Below are 20,301 nucleotides of genomic sequence, written 5' to 3' on the forward strand. Positions count from 1 at the left end.
ACCAATTACCTATGTAATCCAGTCATTTATTTCCAGGGATGTCGGCTGAACAGGACGGGATTCCTTTACAAAAACAAATACCAGAGGTTTGTAGCCATGGTTAATCCAGCGACGAAATTTCGGTTAAACAACCGAAATTCCAATTAGCAGCAGCACGACCAGAAGGAGTGACCAGATCACAAGGAATATGAACGAACACTGAGGTTAACGGACGGACAGCACTCGGAGAAGCACAAGTACAGCGATGTAAACACGGAGGTGCAGCGCAGCAGTAAACGTCCACGCGCTAGCGCGGCTGAAACGGAACTAATAACGTGCAATCTACTGCAGCCTACCTGTTGTGTTTTTTGTACCTTATTGGATATAGACGATGTTACTCTATCCACTATTATTTTATATTGCCCTTATTCGTGTCGTGAACGAAGCAGAGTGGTTGTTTACATCCGTAAAAAGTTCGTGTTATTTCTTAATGTTTAAATAAACGTAGCAGTAACAGAAAGAAATACCCAAGATACCACATTTTGGAGGTATTAACTGAACACAATTTGATTCTTTAACTGGAATAAAACTTTGGCGCGGACGCGACTCGAACATCGGCGAGTCCCACCCATATCTGTTACCCACAGTACTGCTTCGCCGCGCTTTTTTTAAATCTCATTTTGTTCGTTTTAGTTCGTTACATCTGTTCGCGGCGGACGTCGCAAGACACCCGTCTCAGTTCGTCGTCGATCTATTAACTCAGTTTTTTTTATTACAGAGGGCAACTAACCCTCAGCCCGAACACGCTGAGCTACCGTGTCGGTTAGCTAGTCGGACAGCTCCAGCTGAGCGCCGACTTTGTGCAACCTGTTCTTGGCCACGGTGCACGCAGTTAACAGCGTTGACAGAGCGTAATTTTTTAAATCGCATTACTATTAAACCTATTGGCGGAACTAGGGTTTGCTAGATATATTTCTAACTGAGATGAGGAATCGTATGCCGAGGCCAAATGCGCCATTTGTTCTTTACCCTCTATGATAATGCATATACAGGTTGTGTGTGTCAGTTTGCGAGTATGAAAGAACGTGACATATATGACCATATCCTTTGATTGCATTGACTTAGAAGTTTAAATTATTTACAGCTCCAAGGGACCGTAGACCTTAATACAGGGTGTTTCAAAAATGACCGGTATATTTGAAACGGCAATAAAAACTAAACGAGCAGCGATAGAAATACACCGTTTGTTGCAATATGCTTGGGACAACAGTACATTTTCAGGCAGACAAACTTTCGAAATTACAGTAGTTACAATTGTCAACAACAGATGGCGCTGCGGTCTGGGAAACTCTATAGTACGATATTTTCCACATATCCACCATGCGTAGCAATAATATGGCGTAGTCTCTGAATGAAATTACCAGAAACCTTTGACAACGTGTCTGGCGGAATGGCTTCACATGCAGATGAGATGTACTGCTTCAGCTGTTCAATTGTTTCTGGATTCTGGCGGTACACCTGGTCTTTCAAGTGTCCCCACAGAAAGAAGTCACAGGGGTTCATGTCTGGCGAATAGGGAGGCCAATCCACGCCGCCTCCTGTATGTTTCGGATAGCCCAAAGCAATCACACGATCATCGAAATATTCATTCAGGAAATTAAAGACGTCGGCCGTGCGATGTGGCCGGGCACCATCTTGCATAAACCACGAGGAGTTCGCAGTGTCGTCTAAGGCAGTTTGTACCGCCACAAATTCACGAAGAAAGTCCAGATAGCGTGATGCAGTAATCGTTTCGGATCTGAAAAATGGGCCAATGATTCCTTTGGAAGAAATGGCGGCCCAGACCAGTCCTTTTTGAGGATGCAGGGACGATGGGACTGCAACATGGGGCTTTTCGGTTCCCCATATGCGCCAGTTCTGTTTATTGACGAAGCCGTCCAGGTAAAAATAAGCTTCGTCAGTAAACCAAATGCTACCCACATGCATATCGCCGTCATCAATCCTGTGCACTATATCGTTAGCGAATGTCTCTCGTGCAGCAATGGTAGCGGCGCTGAGGGGTTGCCGCGTTTGAATTTTGTATGGATAGAGGTGTAAACTCTGGCGCATGAGACGATACGTGGACGTTGGCGTCATTTGGACCGCAGCTGCAACACGGCGAACGGAAACCCGAGGCCGCTGTTGGATCACGTGCTGCACTAGCTGCGCGTTGCCCTCTGTGGTTGCCGTACGCGGTCGCCCTACCTTTCCAGCACGTTCATCCGTCACGTTCCCAGTCCGCCCAGTCCGTTGAAATTTTTCAAACAGATCCTTTATTGTATCGCTTTTCGGTCCTTTGGTTACATTAAACCTCCGTTGAAAACTTCGTCTTGTTGCAACAACACTGTGTTCTAGGCGGTGGAATTCCTACACCAGAAAAATCCTCTGTTCTAAGGAATAAACCATGTTGTCTACAGCACACTTGCATGTTGTGAACAGCACACGCTTACAGCAGAAAGACGACGTACAGAATGGCGCACCCACAGACTGCGTTGTCTTCTATATCTTTCACATCACTTGCAGCGCCATCTGTTGTTGAAAATTGTAACTACTGTAATTTCGAAAGTTTGTCCGCCTGAAAATGTACTGTTGTCCCAAGCATATTGCAACAAACGGTGTACTTCTATCGCTGCTCGTTTAGTTTTTATTGCCGTTTCAAATATACCGGTCATTTTTGAAACACCCTGTATGTTACATAAATTTCAATTTGCTATCTCTACCCGTTCGTGACGAAAAAGGATCTCAACTTTCGGATAGACAAATACGTAGATAAAAAGACAGACAACAAAGCAAGCCTAGACTTACACCTCTTCTCAGTTATGTAAAGCCTATTCTATAAACAGAATGGTTTAAGAGGTCCTCGCTCTCGAATGTAGCCATTTCATTCTTGTCACTATGCACCATGTTTCGAGATGACTATAATCGACTAGTAATAACAAGACATTTCTCGCAGCGAGTAGTGGTTACGCCTTTAAGTGGCCGCCGATTCCAAGACGGCGGACAGTGCGCGCCATGGACAAGCCGATGCCTGCTGCACGTGGCGCCAAGCGCCGCCGATCGATACAACGACTGCGATCACGAAAGCAGATGCGGTGTCAGCCCGAACCCTACCGCCTTTCTGCTCGGCTGCGCCGCGCCAGGTGCGCCGACAAAACCTTGCGATCGCATTCTTTCCGCTGTAGCGTTAGTCGCTGTCAGGTGTTCGCTTTCAGTGGCTCTAGGAACCCAGTCGTGAGCTATGCACTGTCTTGTTTAGAAGTAAGGATTCTTTTTAGTTTGAGGCGGAGCAGAGCACGTGCAGTGTAATGAAGTGCCAATGAGAAATATACCTCGTCACAGGTTCGTCGACATGCGACGTGTGGGAGTGTAAGGGAATGACGCTGTAAGCTCCGGAAGTACGTACAATGAAAAAATTTGACAACAGACGTTACGAAATACTTGGCTCCCCAGCTCGTGCTACAGATTGTTGAGGTATGCGACCTTGAAGGTCCATTACAAAGATACTGACATTGGAACATAGATGAATATTTCACCTACAAGACAGTGACAGTTGCCGTTCTCTGTTCGTAAGGAAAACAGTTTACGTATCGAGGACATTGGTTATTCACGTATACTAGAAATAATTTATTTATATTTTTTGAATCCGTGAGGTCTCTACATGCTCCAAGAGTGTTCCAGTGGAATTTATCAGACGAAGTATTCATGTGATGCAGCTATTGTTGTACCAGAACAAACACTCGTACTGCATTTGTATGTATGGAGGACAATGAACCACTGTACTCTGGACAGCAGTCACTCTAGTGAAGATTGAGTGGTTACAAATAGTGGATCCGGAAACAGTCCAGTTTTCTTTGATATTAAATGTTCAATAAATTGTGCTGAAAGGCATTAGATGCAGTGTTTTGTGGGCTGGAATTACTGTTTGAATTCTTAGGCCACGTGTTTCAAGAAGACTCAATAAACACATTACTGCCTGAACTTCGTGCGACGACAATGAAGGCGCAAATTTTGGGCTTTTCCCTCAACCGAAGCAGTAGACTGCTGAGTACAAATGGTTCAAATGGCTCTAAGCACTATGGGACTTAACATCTGAAGTCATCAGTCCCCTAGGCTTAGAACTACTTAAACCTAACTAACCTACGGACATCACACACGTCAATGATCGAGGCAGGATTCGAACCTACGACCGTAGCAGCACCGCGGTTCCGGACTAAAGCGTCTAGAACCGCTCGGCCACAGCGGCCTTCTGAGTACGAGTACAGATGTAGGTACAGTTGCAAAACAGTCTGTCAGGGACCAAAGAGGAGCTTATTCGAGTAAGGTCGCGAAAATCACGAAACTCATTACACACACTTTCTCACAGTTGTGCGTGTGCGACGGGAAACCTCGGGGTGTTGGTAATCCGAGTTCTTGCCACTATATGAGCACATGCTGCGAGTGAAACAGACGATGACAAACGTTATCGTACGAACTGATAGGGAACTGAAATTTGAGAATTCTGCAGCATATAGAGCACACATTGTAACGAGAGCAGAAGCTACTTACCGACCGGCGTTGGTTCGCGAGCCCTTGTAGTGCAAGGCGCCCGCGGTTACGAGAGTGTTAAGACGCTGCGCCTGTTACACTGAGCGTTCGGCTACCCGCTGCACTGTACTGCGCGCTGTGCTGCCGCTGAGGAAGGCGCTCGGCTGACTGCGCTGGGGCTCCTGCTACGGCTGTGGCGACACGCAAAGCTGGCAGCGGGCTAAGACTGGCCTCCCTCACGCGACGCTGGCTCGCACTGCTGGCCGGCCTAATTGCGATTTGCTATATAGGATTGCTGCCGGAAGCCACACAAGCTGCTGCCTGCAGCGCGTCACGGGCCACTGGGCGGACGCTCGTCTAGTCTTCCGCGTTGTCGTCAATAAAGCGCACAGACAAGGATGACTCTCTTCACGATATCCCTGGGGTAACAATCCAAACATTTTGCCAATGTCTTGGATTAAATTTCAAAATTCTCTGCAGTGTCTCATGAAGTAAGGGCATGTGACGCTTTTGGTGGTTATACGTCCATCACATGCGGACGTTAAGCATGCAAGTCATTGATGCCATTCGAGAAGAGTTTGCTATAAGCGTAAACATGCAACAAGTTACTTGGAGTTGCATGTTGACGAAAATTAAAATTTTGGCAATCGCAAGCGTACAGGGCAGGAAAATAAGAACCGAACACCGCCACAAAGGGCGCATGAAGTTGGTCTATTGAAAAGTAATCGTCAAACACGTTAAGTCATTAATCGCATAGGGAGACGCGACAGTCAATTTCTGTTTTGTAGAACGCAGTCGGGCGCTGACGGATTCACAACCGCACCCACTCCTGCACTTCCTCGTCCGGCTGAAACTGACGTCCACATAATTCTTTCTTCAGGTCAACAAAGATGGGAAAATCATCGGGTGAAGGATCCGGGCTATACGGAGGATTTTGCAGTGTTTCCCAACTAAATAGCTGAAGCGTAGCCTTTGTCCGATGACAGCAATAGGATGATTCCATCCAACAGCAATCCTGGGTGTTCTGGCTTTATGACGCTTCACAGTTTCAGCAAAGTGTCTTCATAGCACGGCGCATTGACTGTGGTTCCACTTTCGAGGAACTCAACAAGCAGAGGACCCCTGAAGTCGAAGAAGAAGGTCATCATGCCCTTACCGGAACTTTTGTGAACAGCTTCGGAATTCTTTGGTGGAGGAGATGTGGCTTTATCGTTTGACCTCAGGATATCGGAATGCTGTCAGGTGGAATCATCCTCTTGCACGATAAAGCCCATCCCCACACTGCCAACTGGACGAAGGCCACGCTTCAGCGAATTGGTTGGGGAGCACAGCAACATCCTCCATATAGCTCGGATCCTTCATCGGGCGATTTTCACATCTTTGGTAACCTGAATAAAGGCATGGTTTCAGTCGAATGAGGAACAGCAAGAGAGGGTGCTTTGGTGGATCAGTCAGTGATCGACCGTGTTCTACGAAACAGGAATTGATCGTCTCGGCTCCCAGAGGGATAAAGGTCTTAAAGTGTGTGGTGGCCACTTCTGAACCATTCCATGGTTCCGTTGTGGCGACTGTTGTATTTTTATTTGACTACACCTCATAAATTGTATACCAAAGAGCTGAAAATTGTTTAATTACATTGTCGTCATTGGTCAATGTAAGCTACAGCTGCCTATATACCTGATCAGAGTGTATCACGATGCTATACTTGCTTCTATAGGAGTTTACACTGCACTTATATTACCGCTAAATCTAAAGTAGCTATCCTCATAGTGCAGAGAAGAATATTACTGAGATTTACAAATGCATACAGAACACATTTACGGAAGCTCTTTTTATATAATTTAGGGACATTTCCTCTAAACATTGTAATCAGAAAGAAGGGAGCCCGAAGTAACGCAGAAAAAAGACAAAAGAGCAAACACCGAACAGAAAATCACTTCATGCACAATGCGAGAATGGCAGGATGACTGCGATGCAGGAACAACAGTGTGAGCTTCCGATCGTAAGGAACAGACCTCAAATGATGTACAATGTACATTCGAGGGATATTATTACCTTAGCCAATGAATCTGTATAGTGACTCTCACTCCGTAGAAACTGGAACCACGGACCGTATTTTTCGGCAACGTGTTGTTTTAATAGACCTCTTCCAGTCCGAAAGAGCTGAAATAAGTGATGAAGTAGTACATATAATCAAAGCGGCGTAACTCCATTTTCTCTTGGTATGAATCCTGTGTATCTTGCCTCATCTGTGAATAAAATGCAGCCTTTGATCTACATATCTTCAGCAATCTGTTGTGCAAACTAATGCCAAAATCGTAATTAGTTGGTTGCTGATCAGTGTCCTGCAGATTTTTATGTGAAAATACTTAAAGCTTTTTAAATGAAACAAATGTTATCAACGTTCTACATCTTTATTCCTCATGTCTACACATTTGCGGCCCTTGCCTCTAGAAGGCTCCGAATTTTAACGTATAACATGGCGGTGTGATATGTAACTATGTCGACGAGTGAGAAACAGCGTGCTGTGATCGACTTTCGACTTCGAAGAGTTCGTCCACACACGTAGCACCGTCTCCTTCAGCATGATAACACCAGACCAGCCTGCGCTGTCTGCAATGATCCGATGCCTTTGATTCACTGCCATCGATCATCCTCTATAGAATACCGACTTGGGCCCATCCTCTTTTTAGCTGTTTCCAAAACTTAAAAAACACCTTCGAGGACTGCAATTTGAAAACGATGAAGCGTTGCAAGCACCGATGATGTCGTGATTCCAACAAAGTAAAACATTCTACAGTGACGGCATCGACAAATTGGTCTCTCGTTGGGAGAAATGTGTTCGTCGCTAGAGTGACTATGCTGAGAAATAAATATGTAGACATGAAGAATAAAGATATAGAATGTTAACAACATTTCTTTCTTTTAAATACCTTTAAGGGTTTTCACAGAAGAAAATCGAAGGATTTACTTTTTGGAACGCTCTCGTACAACTATTCAGACAGGCACAAAGAACTAGAAAAACCAGACAGCCTACACGACAGAATAGTACACAATATTTGTCACAAGTAAAAAGATCCATATCTCAACAGATAATTCTTTCCGAACGTATCATTATAGGAACTTTTGTTCCACTTTCGTGTAGGAATAGATGATAGAGCTTTAAACACCCTTCAGACGTAAATGGCTTATTGGTTAATGGTGAAAGTTTCACGGAGCTGTTCGCGAAGACGCTGTCGTATATAGAGAAGCTGTAATGCTCAAAAATTGCAACGAAATAGAGGAAGACCTGTAAAGGATGAACGGTTGGTGTAGCGAATGGCAACATAAACAAATGTATCGTAATATGCTTAAATATGCGGATAGAGCCGTTTTTGTTCGATTATACTATTTCCAAACAATCTCTGAGAACATTCACATCTATTAAACATCTGACAGTATGCGTACAGGACTATTTGAAGCAGAACCACCACATAATCGTCCAAGCACGTAACTTATGAAACACTCGCCGACTTTTCTGAAGGGCAATAACCTGCCACACTGGCTGTCGCAATTTGGATTGAAGTATCTACTTATTTTGTCATCTTCACTACGGTATGATCTGCTGTGTGGTCATTCTTAAGAATGTAGTATATCCCGTCAAAAGGACATATTTGGAGTAGACCCTTTGTGACTATTTCTATTGTACTCTCGAAAACGGCTCTATAGCAAACAATACTGTAGTGAAAACTACAAAACTAATAGGCATTTTATCCAAGTAACGACAGCCAGTGCGGTAGGTTATTGCCACGCAGAAAACTTGTTATGGCACTGAACACCGTTGCATCAAAAATACTGATCGATACCCTCACCAGACAGCACTAATAGAGGAAATGTCTTCTGACTGGTTTGATGCGGCCCGCCACGGGCTACTCTCTAGTGCCAATCTCTTCATTGCAAAGTAGCACTTGCAACCTACGTCCTCAGTTATTTGTTGGATAATTCCAATCTCTGTTTTCCCCTACAGTTTCTCCCTCGACAGCTCACTCTAGAACCATGGAAGCTATACCGCGATGTCTTAAATATATGCTACCATCCTGTCCCTCCTTCTAATCTGTATTGTTCATATATTCCTTTCCTCACCGATTCTGTGGATAACCTTCTCATTCTTTTCAGTCCACGTAATTTTCAACATTCTTTTGTAGCACCACATCTCTAATGCTTCGATTCTCTTCTCTTCCGCTTTTCCCACGATCCATGTTTCACTACCATACAGTGCTATTGGTTCAAATGGCTCTGAGCACTATGGGACTTATCATCTGAGGTCATCAGTCCCCTAGAACTTAGAAATACTTAAATATATCTAACTTAAGGACGTCACACACATCCATGCCCGAGGCAGGATTCGAGCCTGCGACCGTAGCAGTAGCGCGGTTCCGGACTGAAGCGCCTAGAACCGCTCGGCCACAGTGGCCGCCTCACAGTGCTATTGTCCAAACGTATATTCTCTGAAGTTTCTTCCTCAGATTAATGCCTATGTTTAATACCAGTAAATTTCTCTTGGCCAGGAATGCCCTTTTCTGCCATTGCTGTTCTGCGTTTGATGTCCTCCTTGCCCCGTCCGTCATTGGTTATTTTGCTGCCTAGGAAACAGAATTCCTTAACTTCATTTACTTGGTTATCAACAGTTCGTAAGTTAATTTTCTCGTTGATCTCATTTCTGCAACTTCCCATACTTTCGTCTTTCTTCAATTTGCTCTCAATCCGTATTCTAGACTCATGAGACTGCGAGTTACTTTAAATAGATCCTGCAATTCTCTAATTCTTCTTCACATTCATTGAGGATAGTTATGCCATTAGCAAATCTTATCACTGATATCCTTGCACCCTGAGTTGTAATCTCACTCTTGAACCGTTCTTTTATTTTCATCGTTACTTCTTCCATATACGCATTGAACAGTAAGGGCCATAGACTCCACCCGAGTCTCATATCATTTTTAATCTGAGTACTTCTTTCTTATCTTCAAATATTATTGTTCCCTCTTGCTTCTTGTACGTATTGTATGTCACTCGGCTTTTACCATAACTTACTACTATTCTTCTCAAAATTTCGAACATCTTGCATCGTTTCACATTGCGTAACACTTTTCCTGAGTCGACAAATGCTTTGAGTGTGTCTTGATTTTTCTTCAGTCTTGTTTTCATTATCAAGGAAAACGCCAGAACTAATTCTCTTGTGCCTTTCCTATCCTAGAGCCAAACTGATCGTCATCAAACTGATTTTCGATTTTCTTGCCTATTCTTCTGTATCTTATTCTTGTCACAAGTTTGGATGTATGGGATGCTAAGTTGGTTATGCGATGGTTTTGGTATCTATGTGTCCTTGCCATCTTCGGAATTGTCTGGATGCAATTTTTCTGATAGTCTGATGATACATCGCCAGTCTAGTAGGTTCTATACACCAACCTGAATAGTCAATTGGTTGCCACTTTCACAAACGATTGTAGAAAGTCCAACAGAGTGTTACCTATCACTTCTGTTTTATTATATCTCAAGCATTCCAGAACTCTTTTAAATTCTGATTCTGTCTGACTACGTATTCGATATCGACTCTATTTTTTTTCCTTTTCCCACGTCATAAGACAAGTCCTCCCCCTCATAGATGGCACCATTGTACTCTTTCCATCTGTCTTCTCTTTCCTCTTCGTTTAACAGTGGAATTCCCCTTCCACTCTTGACTTTACCACCCTTGCTTCTAATTTCACTGAAGATTGTTTTGACTTTTCAGTTTTCCTTATTCAGAAACAGTCCTCGTGATGATCATTTCATTTTCGAATTCTTCACATCTTTCCAGCAGCTATTTCGCACTGGCTGCCCTACACATCCCGTCTATTTCAATGTCTTTCCGTGAACGTTTTTGTACTGCCTCCTTTCATCGATCATTTGTATTTCTTCGGATACCCAAAGTTTCTTCGGAGTTCTCTTCCTTGAACGTATGTCTGACTGTCAAACATATGCGACTATCCTTGTAAGAGATATCTACTCCTTTTCATTTAAACTGCCTACTGTGATATTACTTATCGAAGTACCCATTTCCTTAGAGAACTTCAAGCACGTCTCATCATTCCTCAGGACTTCAGTATCCCACTTCCTTCCAAACTGGTTCTTCCGTACGATTATCTTAAGCTTCAGTCCGCTCTTCATCACTACTAAATAGTGATTTGAATTTGTATCTGCTCCTGGGTACGCCTTGCAAACCAATATCTGATTTCGGAACGTCTGTCTGACCATGACGAATTTTTTTTTTTTGGTCATCAGTCTACTGAGTGGTTTGATGCGGCCCGCCACAAATTCCTTTCCTGTGCTAACCTCTTCATCTCAGAGTAGCACTTGCAACCTACGCCCTCAATTATTTGCTTGACGTATTCCAATCTCTGTCTTCCTCTACAGTTTTTGCCCTCTACAGCTCCCTCTAGTACCATGGAAGTCATTCCCTCATGTCTTAGCAGATGTCCTATCATCCTGTCCCTTCTCCTTATCAGTGTTTTCCACATATTCCTTTCCTCTCCGATTCTGCGTAGAACCTCCTCATTCCTTACCTGATCAGTCCACCTAATTTTCAACATTCGTCTATAGCACCACATCTAAAATGCTTCGATTCTCTTCTGTTCCGGTTTTCCCACAGTCCATGTTTCACTACCATACAATGCTGTGCTCCAGACGTACATCCTCATAAATTTCTTCCTCAAATTAAGGCCGGTATTTGATATTAGTAGACTTCTCTTGGCCAGAAATGCCTTTTTTGCCACAGCGAGTCTGCTTTTGATGTCCTCCTTGCTCCGTCCGTCATTGGTTATTTTACTGCCTAGGTAGCAGAATTCCTTAACTTCATTGACTTCGTGACCATCAATCCTGATGTTAAGTTTCTCGCTGTTCTCATTTCTACTACTTCTCATTACCTTCGTCTTTCCCCGATTTACTCTCAAACCATACTGTGTACTCATTAGACTGTTCATTCCGTTCAGCACATCATTTAATTCTTCTTCACTTTCACTCAGGATAGCAATGTCATCAGCGAATCGTATCATTGATATCCTTTATTCTGTATATTATTCTTGTAAGCAGCTTCGATGCATGAGCTGTTAAGCTGATTGTGCGATAATTCTCGCACTTATCAGCTCTTGCCGTCTTGGGAATTGTTTGGATGATGCTTTTCCGAAAGTCAGATGGTATATCGCCGGACTCATATATTCTACACACCAACGTGAATAGTCGTTTTGTTGCCACTTCCCCCAATGATTTTAGAAATTCTGATGGAATGTTATCTATCCCTTCTGCCTTATTTGACCGTAAGTCCTCCAAAGCTCTTTTAAATTCCGATTCTAATACTGGATCCCCTATCTCTTCTAAATCGACTCCTGTTTCTTCTTCTATCACATCAGACAAATCTTCACCCTCATAGAGGCTTTCAATGTATTCTTTAAAAAAAAAATGGTTCAAATGGCTCTGAGCACGATGGGACTTAACTTCTCAGGTCATCAGTCCCCTAGAACTTAGAACTACTTAAACCTAACTAACCTAAGGACATCACACACATCCATGCCCGAGGGAGGATTCGAACCTGCGACCGTAGCGGTAGCGCGGTTCCAGACTGCAGCGCCTAGAACCGCTCGGCCACTCAGACCGGCTATTCTTTCCACCTATCTGCTCTATCCTCTGCATTTAACAGTGGAATTCCCGTTGCACTCTTAATGTTACCACCGTTGCTTTTAATGTCACCAAAGGTTGTTTTGGCTTTCCTGTTTGCTGAGTCTGTCCTTCCGACAATCATATCTTTTTCGATGTCTTCACATTTTTCCTGCAGCCATTTCGTCTTAACTTCTCTGCACTTCCTATTTATTTCATTCCTCAGCGACTTGTATTTCTGCATTCCTGATTTTCCCGGAACATGTTTGTACTTCCTCCTTTCATCAATCAACTGAAGTATTTCTTCCCTTATCCATGGTTTCTTCGCAGCTACCTTCTTTGTACCTATGTTTTCCTTCCCAACTTCTGTGATGACCCTTTTTAGAGATGTCCATTCCTCTTCAACTGTACTGCCTACTGCGCTATTCCTTATTGCTGTATCTATATCGTTAGAGAACTTCATACGTATCTCGTCATTCCTTAGTACTTCCGTATGCCACTTCTTTGCGTATTGATTCTTCCTGACTAATGTCTTGAACTTCAGCCTACTCTTCCTCACTACTATATTGTGATCTGAGTCTATATCTGCTCCTGGGTGCGCCTTACAATCCAGTATCTGATTTCGGAATCTCTGTCTGACCATGATGTAATCTAATTGAAATCTTCCCGTATCTCCCGGCCTTTTCCACGTATACCTCCTCCTCTTGTGATTCTTGAACAGGGTATTCGCTATTACTAGCTGAAACTTGTTACAGAACTCAATTAGTCTTTCTCCTCTTTCATTCCTTGTCCCAAGCCCATATTCTCCTGTAACCTTTTCTTCTACTCCTTCCCCTACAACTGCATTCCAGTCGCCCATGACTATTAGATTTTCGTCCCCCTTTACATACTGCATTACCCTTTCAATATCCTCATACACTTTCTCTATCTGTTCATCTTCAGCTTGCGACGTCGGCATGTATACCTGAACTATCGTTTTCGGTGTTGGTCTGCTGTCGATTCTGATTAGAACAACCCGGTCACTGAATTGTTCACAGTAACACACCCTCTGCCCTACCTTCCTATTCATAACGAATCCTACACCTGTTATACCATTTTCTGCTGCTGTTGATATTACCCGATACTCATCTGACCAGAAATCCTTGTCTTCCTTCCACTTCACTTCAGTGACCCCTACTACATCTAGATTGAGCCTTTGCATTTCCCTTTTCAGATTTTCTAGTTTCCCTACCACGTTCAAGCTTCTGACATTCCACGCCCCGACTCGTAGAACTTTATCCTTTCGTAGATTATTCAATCTTTTTCTCATGGTAACCTCCCCCTTGGCAGTCCCCTCCCGGAGATCCAAATGGGGGACTATTCCGAAATCTTTTGCCAATGGAGAGATCATCATGACACTTCTTCAGTTACAGGCCACATGTCCTGTGGATACACGTTACGTGTCTTTAATGCAGTGGTTTCCATTGCCTTCTGTATCCTCATGTTGATCATTGCTGATTCTTCCGCCTTTAGGGGCAATTTCCCACCCCAAGGACAAGAGAGTGCCCTGAACCACTATCCGCTCCTCCGCCCTCTTTGACAAGGCCGTTGGAAGAATGAGGCTGACTTCTTATGCCGGAAGTCTTCGGCCGCCAATGCTGATTATTTATCAAAATTTAGGCAGTGGCGGGGATCGAACACGGAACCGAAGACGTTTTGATTATGAATCAAAGACGCTACCCCTAGGCCACTTTTTTTTTATTTATACACTACCCAGTCCACGCGCGGAGAAAATCTCCAACCCTGCCGGGAATCGAACCCTGGCTCGCTTGTACGGGAGTCAGACACGTTACCACTCAGCTTTTTTATGCTTTTTTATGCTTTTTTATGCTTTTTCCCTAGACCACCTTTTTTGGCAAGTGCTCTACCAACTTTTTTTTCTCCCTAGACCATTTTTTTTAACCCTTAGACCACTTTTTTTAAGACGCTACCCCTAGACCACTTTTTTTTTTAGTGCGCGACGCTTACCGTTACGTAACTTTTCTTTTCTTCATAAGGCAGGAAAGTAAACATTTGCTCCAATTTGTAATAAGAACAGAATGAACAAAGTGTATCATTTCTAGGCTGCCGTAGCGCAATATAAGAAATGAAATGTCTTCTTGAGTTTTTTTTTTTTTTTAAGCCAAGTAGTAAACAGATATTTTTATGGTGCACAAAAGACTATCACTTCATAATTAAAGGAAAGTTGCTCCGCTGCTCTGCGCGAGAAGGGAAATGTGAAAACGAGAATGGGAAAGAAAAAATGCCTTCTGCATTGGTGAGTATCTGAATAGTATCGTAAATTTCCGACAAGTACTAAAGTCCCAGGAAGCAAATGGGATTCATACATACAGGTCACTGGCAACCTCTGCTATCCGAAATATTGTATTTGAAGCATTTAACCGTTAATTATTATGTTCAGCATATTTCCAAATATCCTCCTGTAGTTACAATGTTGTCTCATTTTAAAGCGTTCAATTTCTATGTAAGAATAATAGTCGAGGAAAGTAGCATGCCTATTCTGCATAATAAACGATGCTGTGTGGCCCATGATCCACGTTACAGCGTTGTTTTTTGCTCGTGGATATCTCAGTTTTTGTGGCTGAATGATCTCTAAAAGATCTACACCACAGGGCGTCGTACGGTCTATCACCGACAATCGTTGACGAAGAAATGTAGTAATTTCTTGTGCATGTCCGCACATGAGCCTATGAAGAAGCGTATCGACCCTTCCGCATGCGTCACAGTTGGGCGTTGGATGAAGGCCACTTTTATGTAGCTTTTCATTCGTTGCTACTTTATCGTTGACTGTTAGATACCAGTCGGCTATGACGCGTGACGGTAACACGTCGCTGTGCACATTCCGCCATACTATACTCCAATGTGTATGTGGATGTTTTTCTTCGAGACGATTCCTGTGGTTTGTTGTCATGAGAAGGCCATAATGCTTCCTGTTCGTCAGGCTTCCGTTATCGACGATGTTGTGTCGAATGTAGCTCATTTCCATGTAGTACAGTCGCACATGTCGGTAAGAAAGTGGAATGCCGGTGATATTAACGGGTGGGTCAAGGCTATGAGGCTTCCACCGCTGAATGAGATTTGTGATGATACTGGTCCTCCGGGTACGGAACTCCTTCCTGATGCGATTTAGGAGCAGGGTGACACATTTTTTGTGTGCTTTAATGAGGTTAAGGCCACCTTTGAACGAAGGTAGGGTTAAGGTATCGAATTGAACTTTGAAAATGTGCCCCCTAAAAAGAAACCAACATAACGCTTGTTGTATACTCTTGGCTAGATGGTCGGAGATTGGAAGAATTTGCGCCAAATAATTCATCTTGCTCGTAATGGCGATCTCGATGGTCTTAACTTTCTGTAGTATGTTCAAGTCACGGTCGGAGTGAAGTATCAAAGCAGCACGTAATTTATTAAGCATGTGTGACCAGTTCTTCGTCAGGAATTTGTCTGGTTTGGCCTCAAAGGTAACACCGAGGGTTGTGTGAGAATCCTTGACCTTGCACCAGGTAACATGGGATATGTCTCCGATACCGCCACCGATCTGAAAAGCTGTGGTTTTAGTTCGATTGAGTATTGCTCCTGAAAGTACCGCGAATGTTTGTAAAAGAGTTTCCGCTGACAGAAGTTGTTGCGATGATGACACAGTTACGCATACATCGTCAGCATACGCAATGCATGGGATAGTGACAGACTCGACGCTAAGTCCGATCCCGCTATGCGCCAAGTTGTTCAGTAGCGGCTCCACTGCAATGGCGTACAAAATCATTGACAGAGGTCATCCTTGGCGGATGGATTGCTCAACGGAAACTTCTTTTGTAAAATGGCCATTAATGAGAATCCGTGAAGACGCGTTTGTAGTAAGTGTGCGAATTAATTCTATGGGATAAAGTCCAAATCCTAGTTTCTTCATGCTTTTCAAAAATGGTTCAAATGGCTCTGAGCACTATGGGACTCAACTGCTGTGGTCATAAGTCCCCAGAACTTGGAACTACTTAAACCTAACTAACCTAAGGACATCACACACATCCATGCCCGAGGCAGGATTCGAACCTGCGACCGTAGCGGTCGTGCGGTTCCAGACTGTAGCGCCTTTAACCGCTCGGCCACTCCGGCCGGCTTCATGCTTTTAAAGAGGAAGTCATGACTTACACGGTCATAAGCCTTCTCAAAATCTAGAAAGATCAGAGCACCCTGTCCTTTGGTTTCGGCATATGAACAGATGATGTCCCTCAAATCGCAGGCAGCTGAGATTGCACTTCGGCCTTGCACTGCACTGTACTGATAACTGCCCAAAACCTTGTACATAACGGTTTGCATCCTTAGCTTAATCGATCTGGTGATGATTTTGAAATCGGCATTCAGGAGTGTGATGGGTCGCATGTTTTCGACCTTCCTGCTTTTCCCTTTTTTCGGTAAGGGCAGGATGATACCTTCCGTAAATGCCTTGGGTATAACTTCCAGGTGCCAGAGTTCATTCGCTATCTCGAGGAGTGTCGGACCGAGGAGGTTCCAGTAACGCTGGTAAAATTCAGCGCTGAGACCGTCGGGTCCTGGTGACTTCCCTTTCTTTGCACTGTGGACCGCCAGTCGGATTTCGTCCTCTGTGAAAAGATATTCCAGATTTGCATTATCCTGTTGTGACAAGCGACAGCTCAAGGTCCTAAGAAAATCGTCGCACGAGTGTGCATCAACGGCTTTCTTCTTGTAAAGTTGACTATAATAGTCGTAGACGTGCGAGATGATGTCACGTTGCTTCGTGATGGCATTCTCAGCGTCATCAACGACGGCTTCAATCAACATGGCTTTACACCGTTTCCTCGTTCTCAGGATGTGGTACAGAGAGGCCCGTTCTTCGGCGGCAACGTCCTTGGGGTGGGCTCGCACGATGATGCCTTGCATGCGTTGGCGTTGTATCGCAGTGATTTTCGCTTTATATCGTTTGATCTTTACGTCGATATCGCGAGAAGGATTGTTAGTGCGACTGTACAGTTCTCTCAAACAGCGATAATAAAACTCAATAGTCTGTTTCTACCAAAAACTTTTTTGTCGGGCGTAACTCATGAGGGTGAGGCGTAATTTAGACTTAGCACACTGAATCCACCACTGGAGAACGCTATCGTAACGACGTCGTTGCCGCTGGAGCTGTTGCCACGTTATGTTCACCTCCTATTCAAGTTGGGCATCCTGCAGAAGGGTGACATTCAATTTCCAGGAGCCTTTCCCGCGGTATATTTGCTGGCGGTGTAGGTTAAGGTAACACTGATACGCACAATGGTCGGAGATGTTGACAGGAGCTATGGCACGTGTCGCTGGAGGACTTCGGACACATAGATCCTATCCAGCAGACTGGCAGAATGACTGGTTACGAAGGTGTACGCTACCCGTTCACCGTGCAGTTGTTGCCATGTATCGTGAAGACGCATGCCATGAATTAAATGTTCAAGTTCGATACATCTGTTCGTGTTAGGAGTATGGTCTCTGTCGTTAAGCACACAATTGAAGTCACCACCGAGGATGAGATGTGCACGATAAGCGCTAAGAAGAATAGGAACCTCGTTTTTATAAAATGTTGAGCGATCTCTCTTATGAGTGCTACCTGAGGGGGCGTACACGTTAACAATCTGCACGCCATTCACTCGAAGAGAAATGCCACGACCACTAGGCAGCCGCTGCACATCCGTAAATGGTATACCGTCGCGCAGAAGTATGGCAGTGCCTACAGCATCCTGGAGATTGATGTTATCAATGAGAACGTAACCGGGCACTTCTAAGACTGTGACTACCTCCTGTAGGAGGGCAATGTCAACGCTGGTACCATACAAGAAATCAGTTAGCGAACGGAGTTTCACCGCACTTTGAATTCTATTGACGTTAAGTGTGATAACGTTGTAGGTTTGGCTATCGCACATGATGGTTGAGGACAATGAGCTCTGTGTTGGATCGTCCTTCTCGACGGCTTTGAATCAAACTCGTTGGGAACGTCTGGAGTACGAAACGAAATGTCAAAACCAATAACGAGTCAGAGAGTGGAAATGTCGCAGCGCGCTGGTCATGCGCGAGAGCAGCTACTGCTGCATCTCCTCGTCCTGCTGCCACCACGGCTCACTGCTGTCGGGGTGCTTCGCGGTGCGCGCGCCGCCCTGCCGCCACCGCCGGCTGAGTCTGTCAGCGTGGTCGCATCCGCCTGACCACCACGCGGGGCTGCGACTGACGTCAGCGAGTTCCTGCGGGAGCGCTGCTGCAGCTGCTCGCTACTCTGTTCGCTCTTCCTCTTAGCCGTTACGGTGCTCTGTTCCCTCTCAGCGCTCAGTAGTGGCTTCAGGTGTTTGGTTTGTTCACGAATGCGTTCTTGCCTCGCTGTGTCCTCGCAGCGCACGGAGCAAGAAGATTGAGGTTCAGTCTCACTGCCACTTTCTGACACGTGTACGGGTCTCAAATCATCCGACTTTTCCTCTTTGCTACTAGTCCCTTTGCTTCTCCTTCGACGGCCTTTCTTCGTTTCTGCTGCAGTCTCTACCGATAGGGGTGGTTCAGGCAAACTGATCTGCACCCGCTCCTGTATCTCACACTGCTTAGTTTCAGAGGTGGCTGGCGCATCGTTGCTATCCAGCGGTAACTGCCCCGGTGAGGATGACCGTGCCGGATCGACGTCCGTCCTACCGCGAATGTCTTTGGCACTGCATTCCACCTGAACTGGCATCTCCGCCTCGCTAACACGTTCCGGCTGCCGAGATGGTAGTACAGTCCCCGCGACTACCTCACTCAATAGCGGAACAAGCTTTTCACTACCGTCTGCAGGACGTTCCCGTGGAAGTTGAAATGGACGTAGACGTGTACAGTTCATCCGCAGATGTTCTGTTGAATGGCAGATCGAACAGGTAGGGGGTTGTCCAATGTAAGTTACCTGTGCACGACAGCCGCCAATGGCAACATGCGAAGGTATATGCTTTTTTAAGTCTACACGTACACTTCGCACCCCGCTGTTAACTTGGTAGCGATATGCACTCGACCATTTTTCATTGGTAACTGACAAAACAGCGCAGTACAGTGACAGAGAACGTGCTATCAGGTCATTAGGGCACTCAGGTGGTACATTAAATACCCTGACGGTTCTCACTCCGTATCCCGAAGGCACGATTTGGACATTACTAATACTGCCATCATTATGACGAAATGGTCTCACACCAGCATGCTCCTCAACGAATTTCTCATAAGTGTCACTCGAAATAAATTTGATAAATAACGAGTATTGCACAAAGTCCAACTGGAACGTGTCGACTATATATTCCGGCAGTTTCAGATCCTCAAAAATCCACTCATGGATTTCAAAAGCCGTCGGTCGCAAGGCAGCACGATCGAAAACGCACTGAACGCTGTTCGCTCTGTTAATTGTCGGCATCTTACTTACAACAGTTATACAGAAACAAACGTTAACAGCGCTCGCACACGCTGCTCAGCTCTCCACCGCAGCACTGCTCGCGACGTAAACACTGGCCCGCGCTACCGCCCGTCACCGCGCGATGTGCACTGGCCGAGTGATTGAGCACGACTGTGAGACCACGGGTACCCTCCGTGATGAATACAGCTGGAATATTCCCGTGCCTGCGGATCTTTTCCAAGTACACCTCGTACACTTACGATTCTTGGACACAGTATTTACCATTACCAACTGTCATTTATAGCACAACTCAATCAGTCTTTCTTTTCTCTCATTACTACGCCTAGCCCATATTCCCTGTAATCCTTTCTTCTATTCGTTCCCTAACAATACCCCACGTATTGAATTACTCTTCCATATCCTCATATCCTTCCTTTATCTCTTCATATACTGCCTGCGACGTCGGCGTGTATACCTGAACTATCGTTACCGGCGTTCGTTTACTGTCGAACCTGATGAGAATATAACCAATCACTGAACTATTCACAGTAGCTTAGTCTGTGCTTCACTGTCCTTTTCGTAACGAATCTTGTTCCCCTTATATCATTTGCTGGTACTGTTGATACGACCCTGTATTCGTCTAACCATAAATCTTGTTTCCATTTCACTTCACTGACCCCTAG

General features: G+C 44.7%; 1 long non-coding RNA gene across 1 annotated transcript in view; it reads right to left on the minus strand.

Annotated features, from left to right (window-relative positions):
* LOC126162548 (uncharacterized) overlaps nucleotides 1–4,788 on the minus strand; it is a 584,509-nt gene extending 579,721 nt beyond the window's left edge. Inside the window, exon 1 of the long non-coding RNA XR_007535088.1 lies at nucleotides 4,564–4,788. This is a non-coding gene — a long non-coding RNA (uncharacterized LOC126162548). The remainder of the gene's footprint in view (nucleotides 1–4,563) is intronic.
* Between the last annotated feature and the right edge of the window lie 15,513 nt (nucleotides 4,789–20,301).

The sequence above is a fragment of the Schistocerca cancellata genome, chromosome 2 (genome assembly GCF_023864275.1).
Source record: "Schistocerca cancellata isolate TAMUIC-IGC-003103 chromosome 2, iqSchCanc2.1, whole genome shotgun sequence".
In the NCBI taxonomy this organism is placed as follows: Eukaryota; Metazoa; Arthropoda; class Insecta; order Orthoptera; family Acrididae; genus Schistocerca; species Schistocerca cancellata.